This window comes from Ambystoma mexicanum, chromosome 1q, assembly GCF_040938575.1.
Source record: "Ambystoma mexicanum isolate Mex_15411 chromosome 1q, UKY_AmexF1_1, whole genome shotgun sequence".
Taxonomy (NCBI): Eukaryota; Metazoa; Chordata; class Amphibia; order Caudata; family Ambystomatidae; genus Ambystoma; species Ambystoma mexicanum.
This window is the reverse complement of record NC_090922.1, coordinates 491,972,179-491,987,604: the sequence shown is the minus strand read 5'-3', so window position 1 is coordinate 491,987,604 and position 15,426 is coordinate 491,972,179.

Sequence of the window (15,426 nt, the reverse complement as noted above, 5' to 3'; positions counted from 1 at the left end):
CCTGTTGCCCCACACCCCCCAGTCATGCCCCATGTCTCCCTGCTGTTGCCCCCAACCCCCCGCTCATGCCCCGTGTCTCTCTCCTGTTACCTCCCACCCCCTCATGCCCCGTGTCTCCCTCGTGTTCCCCCCACCCCCGCTCGTGCCCCGTGTCTCCCTGCTGTTGCCCCCCACCCCCGCTCATGCCCTGTGTCTCTCTCATGTTGCCCCCCACCCTCGCTCATGCCCCTTTTCTCTCTCCTGTTACCCCCACCCCCCTCTCATGCCCCGTGTCTCTCTCCTGTTGACCCCCACCCCCGGTCATGCCCCGTGTCTCCCTGCTGTTGCCCCCCACCCCCCGCTCATGCCCCAAGTCTCTCTCCTCTTACCCCTACCCCCGCTCATGCCCCATGTCTCTCTTCTGTTACCCCCCACCCCCTCTCATGCCCCATGTCTCTCTCCTGTTACCCCCCACCCCCCGGTCATGCCCCGTGTCTCTCTCCTGTTAACCCCGACCCCCCGCTCATGCCCCGTGTCTCCCTCGTGTTCCCCCCACCCCCCGCTCATGCCCCGTGTCTCCCTGCTGTTGCCCCCCACCCTCTGCTCATGCCCAGTGTCTCCCTGCTGTTGCCCCCCACCCCCGCTCATGCCCTGTGTCTCTCTCCTGTTACCCCACCACCCCCCTCTCATGCCCCGTGTCTCTCTCCTGTTACCCCCACCCCCCTCTCATGCCCCGTGTCTCTCTCCTGTTGCCCCCCACCACCCTGGTCATGCCCCGTGTCTCCCTGCTGTTGCCCCCCACCCCCCGTTCATGCCCCGTGTCTCTCTCCTGTTACCCCCCACCCCCCACTCATGCCCCGTGTCTCTCTGCTCTTGCCCCCCACCCCGCTCATGCCCCGTGTCTCTCTCCTGTTACCCCCCACCCCCTCTCATGCCCCGTGTCTCCCTCGTGTTCCCGCCATCCTCCGCTCAAGCCCTGTGTCTCCCTGCTGTTACCCCCCACCCCCCGCTCATGACCCGTGTCTCTCTCATGTTGCCCCCCACTCCCGCTCATGCCCCGTGTCTCTCTCCTGTTTGCCCCCCACCCCCCTCTCTTGCCCCGTGTCTCTCTCCTGTTGCCCCCCACCCCCCGTCAAGCCCTGCGTCTCCCTCCCGTTGCCCCCCACCCCCCACTCATGTCCCGTGTCTCTTTTCTGTTACCCCCACCCCCCTCTCATGCCCCGTGTCTCCCTCGTTTTCCCCCCGCTCATGCCCCGTGTCTCCCTGCTGTTGCCCCCACCCCCACTCATGCCCCGTGTCTGTCTCCTGTTACCCCCCACCCCCCGCTCATGCTCCGTGTCTCTCTCCTGTTACCCCCCACTCATGCTCCGTGTCTCTCTCCTGTTACCCCCCAGCCCCCTCTCATGCCCTGTGTCTCTCTCCTGTTGCCCCCCACCCCCGAATCATGCCCCGTGTCTCCCTTCTGTTGCCCCCCACCCCCCAGTCATGCCCCGTGTCTCCCTGCTGTTGCCCCCAACCCCCGCTCATGCCCTGTGTCTCTCTCCTGTTACCCCCACCCCCCTCTCATGCCCCGTGTCTCCCTCGTGTTCCCCCCACCCCCCGGTCATGCTCCGTGTCTCCCTGCTGTTGCCCCCCACCCCCCGCTCATGCCCCGAGTCTCTCTCCTGTTACCCATACCCCCGCTCATGCCCCGTATCTCTCTCCTGTTACCCCCCACACCCTCTCATGCCCTGTGTCTCTCTCCTGTTGCCCCCCACCCCCTGGTCATGCCCTGTGTCTCCCTGCTGTTGCCCCCCACTGCCCGCTCATGCCCCGTGTCTCTCTCCTGTTGCCCCCTACCCCCTGCTCATGCCCCATGTCTCTCTCCTGTTAACTCCGACCCCCCGCTCATGCCCCGTGTCTCCCTGCTGTTCCCCCACCCCCCGCTCATGCCCCGTATCTCCCTGCTGTTGCCCCCCACCCTCTGCTCATGCCCCGTGTCTCCCTGCTGTTGCCCCCCACCCCCGCTCATGCCCCGTGTCTCTCTCCTGTTACCCCCCACCCCCCTCTCATGCCCCGTGTCTCTCTCCTGTTGCCCCCCACCACCCTGGTCATGCCCCGTGTCTCCCTGCTGTTACCCCAACACCCCGCTCATGCCCTGTGTCTCTCTCCTGTTCCCCCACCCCTCGCTTATGCCTCATGTCTCTCCTGTTACTCCCCACCCCCCGCTCGTGCCCCGTGTCTCTCTCCTGTTGCCCCACACCCCCCAGTCATGCCCCATGTCTCCCTGCTGTTGCCCCCAACCCCCCGCTCATGCCCCGTGTCTCTCTCCTGTTACCTCCCACCCCCTCTCATGCCCCGTGTCTCCCTCGTGTTCCCCCCACCCCCGCTCGTGCCCCGTGTCTCCCTGCTGTTGCCCCCCACCCCCGCTCATGCCCTGTGTCTCTCTCATGTTGCCCCCCACCCTCGCTCATGCCCCTTTTCTCTCTCCTGTTACCCCCACCCCCCTCTCATGCCCCGTGTCTCTCTCCTGTTGACCCCCACCCCCGGTCATGCCCCGTGTCTCCCTGCTGTTGCCCCCCACCCCCCGCTCATGCCCCAAGTCTCTCTCCTCTTATCCCTACCCCCCGCTCATGCCCCATGTCTCTCTCCTGTTACCCCCCACCCCCTCTCATGCCCCATGTCTCTCTCCTGTTACCCCCCACCCCCCGGTCATGCCCCGTGTCTCTCTCCTGTTAACCCCGACCCCCCGCTCATGCCCCGTGTCTCCCTCGTGTTCCCCCCACCCCCTCTCATGCCCCGTGTCTCTCTCCTGTTACCCCTATCCCCTGCTCATGCCCCGTGTCTCTCTCCTGTTACTCCCCACCCCCCTCTCATGCCCCGTGTCTCCCTCGTGTTCCCCCCACCCCCGCTCATGCCCCGTGTCTCCCTTCTGTTGCCCCCCACCCCCAGTCATGCCCCATGTCTCCCTGCTGTTGCTCCCAACCCCCCGCTCATGCCCCGTGTCTGTCTCCTGTTACCTCCCACCCCCCTCTCATGCCCCGTGTCTCCCTCGTGTTCCCCCCACCCCCGCTCATGCCCCGTGTCTCCCTGCTGTTGCCCCCCACCCCCGCTCATGCCCTGTGTCTCTCTCATGTTGCCCCCACCCTCGCTCATGCCCCGTGTCTCTCTCCTGTTACCCCCACCCCCCTCTCATGCCCCGTGTCTCTCTCCTGTTGACCCCCACCCCCCGCTCATGCTCCGTGTCTCCCTGCTGTTGCCCCCCACCCCCCGCTCATGCCCCGAGTCTCTCTCCTGTTACCCATACCCCCGCTCATGCCCCGTATCTCTCTCCTGTTACCCCCCACACCCTCTCATGCCCTGTGTCTCTCTCCTGTTGCCCCCCACCCCCTGGTCATGCCCCGTGTCTCCCTGCTGTTGCCCCCCACTGCCCGCTCATGCCCCGTGTCTCTCTCCTGTTGCCCCCTACCCCCTGCTCATGCCCCATGTCTCTCTCCTGTTAACTCCGACCCCCCGCTCATGCCCCGTGTCTCCCTGCTGTTCCCCCACCCCCCGCTCATGCCCCGTATCTCCCTGCTGTTGCCCCCCACCCTCTGCTCATGCCCCGTGTCTCCCTGCTGTTGCCCCCCACCCCCGCTCATGCCCCGTGTCTCTCTCCTGTTACCCCCCACCCCCCTCTCATGCCCCGTGTCTCTCTCCTGTTGCCCCCCACCACCCTGGTCATGCCCCGTGTCTCCCTGCTGTTACCCCAACACCCCGCTCATGCCCCGTATCTCTCTCCTGTTCCCCCACCTCTCGCTTATGCCTCATGTCTCTCCTGTTACTCCCCACCCCCCGCTCGTGCCCCGTGTCTCTCTCCTGTTGCCCCACACCCCCCAGTCATGCCCCATGTCTCCCTGCTGTTGCCCCCAACCCCCCGCTCATGCCCCGTGTCTCTCTCCTGTTACCTCCCACCCCCTCATGCCCCGTGTCTCCCTCGTGTTCCCCCCACCCCCGCTCGTGCCCCGTGTCTCCCTGCTGTTGCCCCCCACCCCCGCTCATGCCCTGTGTCTCTCTCATGTTGCCCCCCACCCTCGCTCATGCCCCTTTTCTCTCTCCTGTTACCCCCACCCCCCTCTCATGCCCCGTGTCTCTCTCCTGTTGACCCCCACCCCCGGTCATGCCCCGTGTCTCCCTGCTGTTGCCCCCCACCCCCCGCTCATGCCCCAAGTCTCTCTCCTCTTACCCCTACCCCCGCTCATGCCCCATGTCTCTCTTCTGTTACCCCCCACCCCCTCTCATGCCCCATGTCTCTCTCCTGTTACCCCCCACCCCCCGGTCATGCCCCGTGTCTCTCTCCTGTTAACCCCGACCCCCCGCTCATGCCCCGTGTCTCCCTCGTGTTCCCCCCACCCCCCGCTCATGCCCCGTGTCTCCCTGTTGTTGCCCCCCACCCTCTGCTCATGCCCAGTGTCTCCCTGCTGTTGCCCCCCACCCCCGCTCATGCCCTGTGTCTCTCTCCTGTTACCCCACCACCCCCCTCTCATGCCCCGTGTCTCTCTCCTGTTACCCCCACCCCCCTCTCATGCCCCGTGTCTCTCTCCTGTTGCCCCCCACCACCCTGGTCATGCCCCGTGTCTCCCTGCTGTTGCCCCCCACCCCCCGTTCATGCCCCGTGTCTCTCTCCTGTTACCCCCCACCCCCCACTCATGCCCCGTGTCTCTCTGCTCTTGCCCCCCACCCCGCTCATGCCCCGTGTCTCTCTCCTGTTACCCCCCACCCCCTCTCATGCCCCGTGTCTCCCTCGTGTTCCCGCCATCCTCCGCTCAAGCCCTGTGTCTCCCTGCTGTTACCCCCCACCCCCCGCTCATGACCCGTGTCTCTCTCATGTTGCCCCCCACTCCCGCTCATGCCCCGTGTCTCTCTCCTGTTTGCCCCCCACCCCCCTCTCTTGCCCCGTGTCTCTCTCCTGTTGCCCCCCACCCCCCGTCTAGCCCTGCGTCTCCCTCCCGTTGCCCCCCACCCCCCACTCATGTCCCGTGTCTCTTTTCTGTTACCCCCACCCCCCTCTCATGCCCCGTGTCTCCCTCGTTTTCCCCCCGCTCATGCCCCGTGTCTCCCTGCTGTTGCCCCCACCCCCACTCATGCCCCGTGTCTGTCTCCTGTTACCCCCCACCCCCCGCTCATGCTCCGTGTCTCTCTCCTGTTCCCCCCCACTCATGCTCCGTGTCTCTCTCCTGTTACCCCCCAGCCCCCTCTCATGCCCTGTGTCTCTCTCCTGTTGCCCCCCACCCCCGAATCATGCCCCGTGTCTCCCTTCTGTTGCCCCCCACCCCCCAGTCATGCCCCGTGTCTCCCTGCTGTTGCCCCCAACCCCCGCTCATGCCCTGTGTCTCTCTCCTGTTACCCCCACCCCCCTCTCATGCCCCGTGTCTCCCTCGTGTTCCCCCCACCCCCCAGTCATGCTCCGTGTCTCCCTGCTGTTGCCCCCCACCCCCCGCTCATGCCCCGAGTCTCTCTCCTGTTACCCATACCCCCGCTCATGCCCCGTATCTCTCTCCTGTTACCCCCCACACCCTCTCATGCCCTGTGTCTCTCTCCTGTTGCCCCCCACCCCCTGGTCATGCCCTGTGTCTCCCTGCTGTTGCCCCCCACTGCCCGCTCATGCCCCGTGTCTCTCTCCTGTTGCCCCCTACCCCCTGCTCATGCCCCATGTCTCTCTCCTGTTAACTCCGACCCCCCGCTCATGCCCCGTGTCTCCCTGCTGTTCCCCCACCCCCCGCTCATGCCCCGTATCTCCCTGCTGTTGCCCCCCACCCTCTGCTCATGCCCCGTGTCTCCCTGCTGTTGCCCCCCACCCCCGCTCATGCCCCGTGTCTCTCTCCTGTTACCCCCCACCCCCCTCTCATGCCCCGTGTCTCTCTCCTGTTGCCCCCCACCACCCTGGTCATGCCCCGTGTCTCCCTGCTGTTACCCCAACACCCCGCTCATGCCCCGTGTCTCTCTCCTGTTCCCCCACCCCTCGCTTATGCCTCATGTCTCTCCTGTTACTCCCCACCCCCCGCTCGTGCCCCGTGTCTCTCTCCTGTTGCCCCACACCCCCCAGTCATGCCCCATGTCTCCCTGCTGTTGCCCCCAACCCCCCGCTCATGCCCCGTGTCTCTCTCCTGTTACCTCCCACCCCCTCTCATGCCCCGTGTCTCCCTCGTGTTCCCCCCACCCCCGCTCGTGCCCCGTGTCTCCCTGCTGTTGCCCCCCACCCCCGCTCATGCCCTGTGTCTCTCTCATGTTGCCCCCCACCCTCGCTCATGCCCCTTTTCTCTCTCCTGTTACCCCCACCCCCCTCTCATGCCCCGTGTCTCTCTCCTGTTGACCCCCACCCCCGGTCATGCCCCGTGTCTCCCTGCTGTTGCCCCCCACCCCCCGCTCATGCCCCAAGTCTCTCTCCTCTTATCCCTACCCCCCGCTCATGCCCCATGTCTCTCTCCTGTTACCCCCCACCCCCTCTCATGCCCCATGTCTCTCTCCTGTTACCCCCCACCCCCCGGTCATGCCCCGTGTCTCTCTCCTGTTAACCCCGACCCCCCGCTCATGCCCCGTGTCTCCCTCGTGTTCCCCCCACCCCCGGCTCATGCCCCGTGTCTCCCTGCTGTTGCCCCCCACCCTCTGCTCATGCCCCGTGTCTCCCTGCTGTTGCCCCCCACCCCCGCTCATGCCCTGTGTCTCTCTCCTGTTACCCCACCACCCCCCTCTCATGCCCCGTGTCTCTCTCCTGTTACCCCCACCCCCCCTCTCATGCCCCGTGTCTCTCTCCTGTTGCCCCCCACCACTCTGGTCATGCCCCGTGTCTCCCTGCTGTTGCCCCCCACCCCCCGTTCATGCCCCGTGTCTCTCTCCTGTTCCCCCACCCCTCGCTTATGCCTCATGTCTCTCCTGTTACCCCCCACCCCCCACTCATGCCCCGTGTCTCTCTGCTCTTGCCCCCCACCCCGCTCATGCCCCGTGTCTCTCTCCTGTTACCCCCCACCCCCTCTCATGCCCCGTGTCTCCCTCGTGTTCCCCCCATCCTCTGCTCAAGCCCTGTGTCTCCCTGCTGTTAGCCCCCACCCCCCGCTCATGACCCGTGTCTCTCTCATGTTGCCCCCCACTCCCGCTCATGCCCCGTGTCTCTCTCCTGTTTGCCCCCCACCCCCCTCTCTTGCCCCGTGTCTCTCTCCTGTTGCCCCCCACCCCCGTCAAGCCCTGCGTCTCCCTCCCGTTGCCCCCCACCCCCCACTCATGTCCCGTGTCTCTTTTCTGTTACCCCCACCCCCCTCTCATGCCCCGTGTCTCCCTCGTTTTCCCCCCGCTCATGCCCCGTGTCGCCCTGCTGTTGCCCCCACCCCCACTCATGCCCCGTGTCTGTCTCCTGTTACCCCCCACCCCCCGCTCATGCTCCGTGTCTCTCTCCTGTTACCCCCCACTCATGCTCCGTGTCTCTCTCCTGTTACCCCCACCCCCTCTCATGCCCTGTGTCTCTCACCTGTTGCCCCTCACACCCCGGTCATGCCCCGTGTCTCCCTGCTGTTGCCCCCAACCCCCGCTCATGCCCCATGTCTCTCCTGTTACCCCCCCAGCCCCCTCTCATGCCCCTTGTCTCTCTCCTGTTGCCCCCCACCCCCGAATCATGCCCCGTGTCTCCCTTCTGTTGCCCCCCACCCCCCAGTCATGCCCCGTGTCTCCCTGCTGTTGCCCCCAACCCCCGCTCATGCCCTGTGTCTCTCTCCTGTTACCCCCACCCCCCTCTCATGCCCCGTGTCTCCCTCGTGTTCCCCCCACCCCCCGCTCATGCCCCGTGTCTCCCTGATTTTGCCCCCCCACCCCCAGCTCATGCCCCATGTCTCTCTCATGTTACCCCCACACCCCGCTCATGCCCCGTGTCTCTCTCCTGTTACCCCCCACCCCCCTCTCATGCCCCGTATCTCTCTCCTGTTGCCCGCCACCCCCGGTCATGCCCCGTGTCTCCCTGATGTTACCCCCACCCCCCGCTCATGCCACGTGTCTCTCTCCTGTTACCCCCACTCCCCTCTCATGCCCCGTATCTCTCTCCTGTTGCCCCCCATCCCCGGTCATGCCCCGTGTCTCCCTGATGTTACCCCCACCCCCCGCTCATGCCACGTGTCTCTCTCCTGTTACCCCCACCCCCCTCTCATGCCCCGTGTCTCTCTCCTGTTGCCCCCCACCCCCCGCTCATGCTCCGTGTCTCTCTCCTGTTACCCCTCACCCCCTCTCATGCCCCGTGTCTCTCTCCTGTTACCCCCAACCCCCCACTCATGCCCCGTGTCTCTCTCCTGTTACCCCCCCACCCCCTGCTCATGCCCTATGTCTCTCTCCTGTTGCCCCGCACCCCCGGTCATGCCCCGTGTCTCCCTGCTGTTGCCCCCCACCCCTCGCTCATGCCCCGTGTCTCTCTCCTGTTACCCCCCAACCCCCTCTCATGCCCTGCGCCCTGCCAAAGTATCCCTGAACTCGCAGGCACCTGCACTAAAGAAGAAAGAATGGAAAACTTAGGATCAGGCAATGGGAAACTCACATTGGACCCCCGGTGAATCCTATGTTAGTTTTATGACAGTCGTGCTCTCCCTGGTTGCAGGATGAAGATCAGCCGGGGCCTCATCTAGGGTTTATTCCTGACCCAGCGATCAACCCTGTACCAAGTCAGGCTCCCTATATTCCAGTGGAGGAATGGGTAAGGGTAACCTGCCACATCCAATTTACCAGGAGCAATGGGATCAGGATTAGTCTCGAAAGAACACTCTCAGAGTCGGGTTCACGTCCTCTTCTCTCACTGCCAGTGTCAGCTCAAACTCATCCTGGACTTGGAGCAGATGGTTCCATTGCAAGGTCTTGAAGTTTCTTGGCTGTCCTCATACCCATAGTCAGTAGACAGGCAGCACTACTAATTGATGCTCAATGTTGAATGGTTGAGACTCCCACTTGTTACTCAGCTTGTTCTGTCCACTCTTTTTCCAGGCTGTGGATCAACACACAATCACCAGGTGGAAGACTTGCATCAATGTGCAAGATGCAAGGCAACTGAGGATCTGTGTAGCCCAGAATTGGTTTGAGTATTCGAGGAGCTCAAGTAGTGAGGATCTGCCTCAGCTCCTTGAATGCCTCCTGGCATTAGTCGGTCCACCTATCATCAAAGGGCTCATGTGGATGGTGTAAATGGTCTGCAGAGTAGTCCTGCCGCTCCTTTAGTTAGGCAGGTATCCTTTGATGAGGTCCACAAGCGGTTGCACGATGTTGGCATATCCCACAACAAATCTCCAGTAGCTGTTAAAGAAAGGAAACTCTAACTCCTTCAAGTTCTGAGGTCTTGACCAGGGGAGGAAGGCTTCCGTCTTTGCGGGATCTACAGGAATGATGTCTGCAGAGATGATGTTTCCGCTGTATTTGCTGCTTGTCCAGCAAAACTGGCACTTGTTCACACTGACCTTTAGCCCTTGCTCCCTTAGGCAGTAATTCTGCCAAAAATGCCACATAGAGTCCAATGTAAAAAAGGGATCATACTCCGCCACCACCACGTGTAATCCACCTGTAAATCTGCCAAACTAAGTGGTGGCAACGGTACGTCCAGTGGATTTACAGACAGAATACTGCCCAACTCGTAATCACCCCCATTGTCAGGTGAGATTTCGTTCAATTTCTGATTTGGCCATGTACTAAGCAGAGCATGATGTAACATTACCATTACATGAGTTCATGTTAACATAAAACACACTCAGGCCTATAAATACTTTCTTAAATGATTTCAACATCTTCACAAAACCTCTCTTTTACTTCCTTGAAGCATTACATATCTGTAAGGCATTTAATGTCAAAGAGTCCACATACAAAATGTTTAATATCATAATACATCTTCATTAAGGAGACTTCAACATCATCACACACCATCCATGTGAGGACTTCAATATCATCACATATCAACCCTGTGGGGACCTCAACATCAGCACACACCACCCATTTGAGGACTTAAATATCATCACATATCATCCCTGTGGGGACCTCACCATCAGCACACACCATCCACGTGAGGACTTCAATATCACCACATATCAACCCTGTGGGGAACTCAACATCAGCACACACTGTCCATTTGAGGACTTAAATATCATCACATATCATGCCTGTGGGGACCTCACCATCAGCACACACCATCTATGTGAGGACTCCAATATCATCACATATCATCCCTGTGGGGACCTCACCATCAGCACACACCATCCATGTGAGGACTTCAATATCATCACATATCATCCCTATGGGGACCTCACCATCAGCACACACCATCCATGTGAGGACTTCAATATCATCACATATCAACCCTGTGGGGAACTCAACATCAGCACACACTGTCCATTTGAGGACTTAAATATCATCACATATCATGCCTGTGGGGACCTCACCATCAGCACACACCATCTATGTGAGGACTCCAATATCATCACATATCATCCCTGTGGGGACCTCACCATCAGCACACACCATCCATGTGAGGACTTCAATATCATCACATATCATACCTTTGGGGACCTCACCATCAGCGCACACCATCCATGTGAGGACTTCAATATCATCACATATCAACCCTGTGGGGACCTCAACATCAGCACACACCATTCAGTTGGAGGATTCAATATCATTGCATTCCATTTCTATGGGACCTTGAACATAAATACACACTATTCTTATATGGCCTTCTCTACAATGACACACCATCCCTGTGAGGACCTCTATGTCATCAAACAACATCCCAACGGAGACCTCAACATGACCACACACCATCCTTTTGGTGGACTCAGTATCATCATATCAGCTCTATTGGGACTTCAGCATCATTACATACTATTCGTATTCACATACCCTTGTATGGCCAATTGGGTGCTTCTGTGGCTTCATTTGCATCACCTGAATGCATTTTCCTTCACCATTTGGGTATTTTTGGTTGAATTGGCCACTATTTTTGGCAGTGTTTCGTTCGGTATTTTTTACCTGAAGATAGGATGGAATTAGCATTTTTATTTCCAGCTCTAATTCCACTGGAGGATTTAGCCCCGGGGGAATCATCACTGGTTTTCATTACTTATTCCTCCAGCGCTCATTTCTTCTGGGTTAATTTCACCAGAGGAATTAGTGTCCATTTTCAATAACCCTTATATCAGCAGATTGAGCAAAGTGGCGCTAATTCCATTACTGCCACTTTTTTCCCTTAGAGATCAACTTGTAAGGAAACCAAATGAGTATCAATTAAACATCAACTTTGTGAATATTTTTTGAATAATCAGACAAAATGTGATGCCAACATTCAATTAATTCACATATCAGACTATAGACAAGATGACATCCGTGCACATAATGTGTTGTCTTGACAGTGTAGAATTCAATTTCATCACACACCACCCCTATGGGGACTTCAACAAAATCACAGAAAAATAAGAAAGTAAAGTAAGTCATATTGTGATTCGTTTATTACAAAAGTAGTCAATGCTTGAAATGAATCTGGAAGTGTGTTGTGCAATCAATGAGGGAAGATTTACATTGCATATCAATTATATCCAATTCTGTAAACATACAAAATACACAAAAAACAGCTTAATTTCATTATTTTACATTTAAAACACAATTGTATTTGTGTATAAATGGTTCCCATGAATCTGCTGTCTAAGCATGTAGGGCATCTGATTTATCAAGTGTGTTTAAATTCCTGTCCGTGTGTTGATGACTGCAATACCACACCCACCCTGCGGGGGCAGAGCTGAGTAAAAAATCAACACAGGTCCCCACAAAGCCATTTTTTTAAAAGTTCTAAAAATTGGCACAGATGTCTTTTAAGTTGTTTTAAGTCATTTGGAAGGCATTACCATGTGGGGACTTGGGTTCAGGTCCCCACAGCGTGTGCATGTTTACACACCCAAGTCCCCACAAGGATTCATTCTCATTCTCATTCTCATTCTCATTCTCATTCTCATTCTCTCATTCTCTCATTCTCTCTCTCTCTCTCTCTCTCTCTCTCTCTCTCTCTCTCTCTCTCTCTCTCTCTCTCTCTCTCTCTCTCTCTCTCTCTCTCTCTCTCTCTCTCTCTCTCTCTCTCTCTCTCTCTCTCTCTCTCTCTCTCTCTCTCTCTCTCTCTCTCCGTTACAGCCTTCAGTATTCACGGACATGTTACCCTTTGTTATGGCAGCAAGGAATACCCACATAGCTGAGTGAATTCAATGATGGAACCAGGGAAATCCCCCATTGTCATTTGGGGGATATGTCATATGTTTAGCAAACATTATCCATTATAAATATATAACCCCAAAGCCGCCATCCCAAAGTAAACCCTTTTCCTTTTTTGGCACTGTATTTATTCTTCCTATTGCTAACATATTGATTTTATGTCAGGCACGTGTGGTTTATGGAATGGCATTAAAAACTGCTCCAACTGAAACTACTTGGCAGACAGCACATCCAACAGTGCAAGACCAAGACTGTGCAGCACTTGCTTACTGCAGCCTTTACAAATCAGATTGAAAAGCACACTTAACGGTATAAACGGTATACCGGTATAAACAATGTGACGGTTATTATTGTTCAATTAAGTGGTTCACGGTATCTTTAACGGTATACCGTTATACCGTTACATGCCTTCTATTTCTTACTATTAATGCTGTGCGGGAGTGGGCAGAGGGGGACGGCTTAGAGACACAACTGCAAGTTCGCTGGGATGCCTTGGAAAGCCTGGGGCAGTCATCCCGTCTTTGGGTCACAGCGACAGGGGACTGAGACTGCCCCTCCCTTGCCAGCCAACATTGAAAGCACATGGGCCTCCGATAGGCCAGTTCTAGCTCCTGCACGTGCATATTATGCCACGCCTGCTCGTGCATTAACCCTGCACATGCAGTGTTTGGAGGTGGCGCAAAAGAGATGCGTTCCTGGGGTGGTGTTACATAAACATTGCGCTGGTGCTAGGGCAAGCAGCACTTGTTTTCCTTTGTGAAAAACAAATATAATTTCAAGGAATGTTTGCATCAGGGCAATGGAATAAGCGTAGGATAAACAATGCTCTGGTTCAGGGGTGCATTGAAAGAGTATGTTTTTGTACTAAGGGAATGTTTGCCCTAGTGATAACGGCACTTGTGCATGTCCACAGTTTCTGTAATATCACCCCAGATTCTCACTCCAAGTACACCGATTTCCCGCGCCCAGTCGGCTCTGCATTTCAGGACATCACCCTTCTTATCTTCGACACCGTTCATTGACTGTAGCCCCCCACACACTCCCACCCCAACCCGCAACACGCTGCACCTCCGCAGCCTTTCGAGTTATGCAAAGGAGGGCATCCTGGAATTGGACACCATGGGGCACCCCTCGCAACCCCCCCTTCCCCCGCCATGGGGCACCCTTTCCCTCCCAGGCTCCTGCTGTATTTACCAAGCAGGAGACCAGTCCAAGGTGTTTTATTTGTCTCCCAAGTTCCTCTGGGATCTTTTATTTGTGCAGTGCAGAGGCAGACACCAGCATACAAAGTGCACTTCACATACAAGAAATCTGGTGACAGCAACACTACTGATAGGAAGAATTGTGACATTGCTGTCAAAAATCAAGGTTATTAAAAGCTATTGAACACTTGTTAAGGGCTTAAGTGGTCACGGAATGTGGAGAGATGCAAACCAAACCATTTGTTACCATGGAACTCTACCCCACAGGGCCTGAAGGACGTGCAAACCCTAGGTTAGCTGCAGGCTAGCTGCCGGGATGGATAGCTCAGAAATGAAGCGCTGTCCTCGGAAGTGGTTCCAAGCTGCATCAAGTGTGTGTCTCCCGTCCTGGCTGACTCAGACCATCTTCTTAGCAAACACAAACTCAGTTGCATTCAATGGGGCAATAGTAGTAGGTGTGGTTACAGTGCTTAAAAAGAGAGGAATACGGCACAAATCGCTTTATTCAAACATGATTTCTTTTCATAGATAGCTTTCCTTTTGCACTCAACGTTACCATGCACCTCATTGCTTCACATTAAATACCACATTCACATAAGTGGCAGCAAAGTGTGCACGAAATAACACATGCAACGTACATACAATTTTTATTTATTTTATTTTAGTATTTGTATAGCGCGCTGCAACCAGAGGGCATAGAGGCGCTGAGAAGAATACATATGCAGGCTTGCTTGAGGGTTACAAGATAGCGGCCCAGTACAGTTGATAGAACAGTTACATCAAATAGAGTAGGTTACAAGTCAGGTGCAGTAAGCATAGACAATCATAGACTGAGACAGTAGGGGGAGGCAATTTAGGTAAAAAGCTTGGTCTTCAGGGCTTTATGGAAGGTTGTGTGTGATTCGATCATCCTGAGTTGGGCAGGGAGGGTGTTCCAGTGACTTGCAGCCTAAGTAGGGAAACTGGAGCCACCGGCTCTGACTCTTCGTGTATGAGGAACAGTGAAGCGATTGGTCTGGCGGGTGTTTTTATGGAGATCCTCTGAGCTAAGTAGGTAGGTGCCAGTCCATGGATGCATTTGTGTGCAATGGCCAGTGTTTTGAAAATGATCCTTTCTTTGACGGGCAGCCAGTGGACCTGCCTTCTTACCCCAGAGATGTGCTCTCTGCGATCAATACCCGTTGCGGCCCTCAATGGCGCTTTTTCCACTACTTTGCAGGATTTTATAAATGTCACCCTGTGTCCCCGCTGCCTCTCCAGCTGATCCCTTTCCCAATCCACGCAGTATAAGTCATTGAGGGTGTAAGATGTTAGGACGTCACTTTGCGCTTTGTTTCCATCCTCTGGGTGTTGGTCCTATCCTCTGCAGGTCACGAAATGCACATGTGTGCCCCTGCATCGGGTTTCCATCCACATCAGCAGAGCAGTGCAGGGGCTATTGGTCATTGCACGCCCTGTGCAGCTAGGGATAGCTCACTCGCTTAACCCCTTAGGTGCAGCAGTGTATCCAGCAGTGCGTCCATTGTACTATCTCCCCTTTAAATGTAAACACATCAACATTGATACCATTGGCAACAGGAAGCTAGCCAGCTTTGCTCCTACACTCCAATATGTATGTACCAGACATGGTTTACAACTTTACTTGTGCTCTCTCTGTAATTTTGGGGCTCACGAGAACCCAGTCTATCTACTGTGACCACTGTCTGCATGCATATGAACTAGGCGTGTAACTTCGGCTTCGAGTATCATTCAAGTAAGTATTCGGCTGAATGCTGCATAGTTGGTTTTCAATCGGAATACCTTTTATTAGTTGTCCATTATGATCATTGTAGTAATAATCTGTTCCTTTGGCAAACTATCCTGGGGAGAGGGGACGATACAGGAATAGGTCCTGTCTGTGAAATTACGCTTACAACACCCGTGAATTATCCATCCCAACCCTTTTCTTAGTGATTCCCTAATGTGATTTAGATAAAACCCCTAGACCCGACAGGGTTTTGTACCACCTATCTTGTTGTGTTTA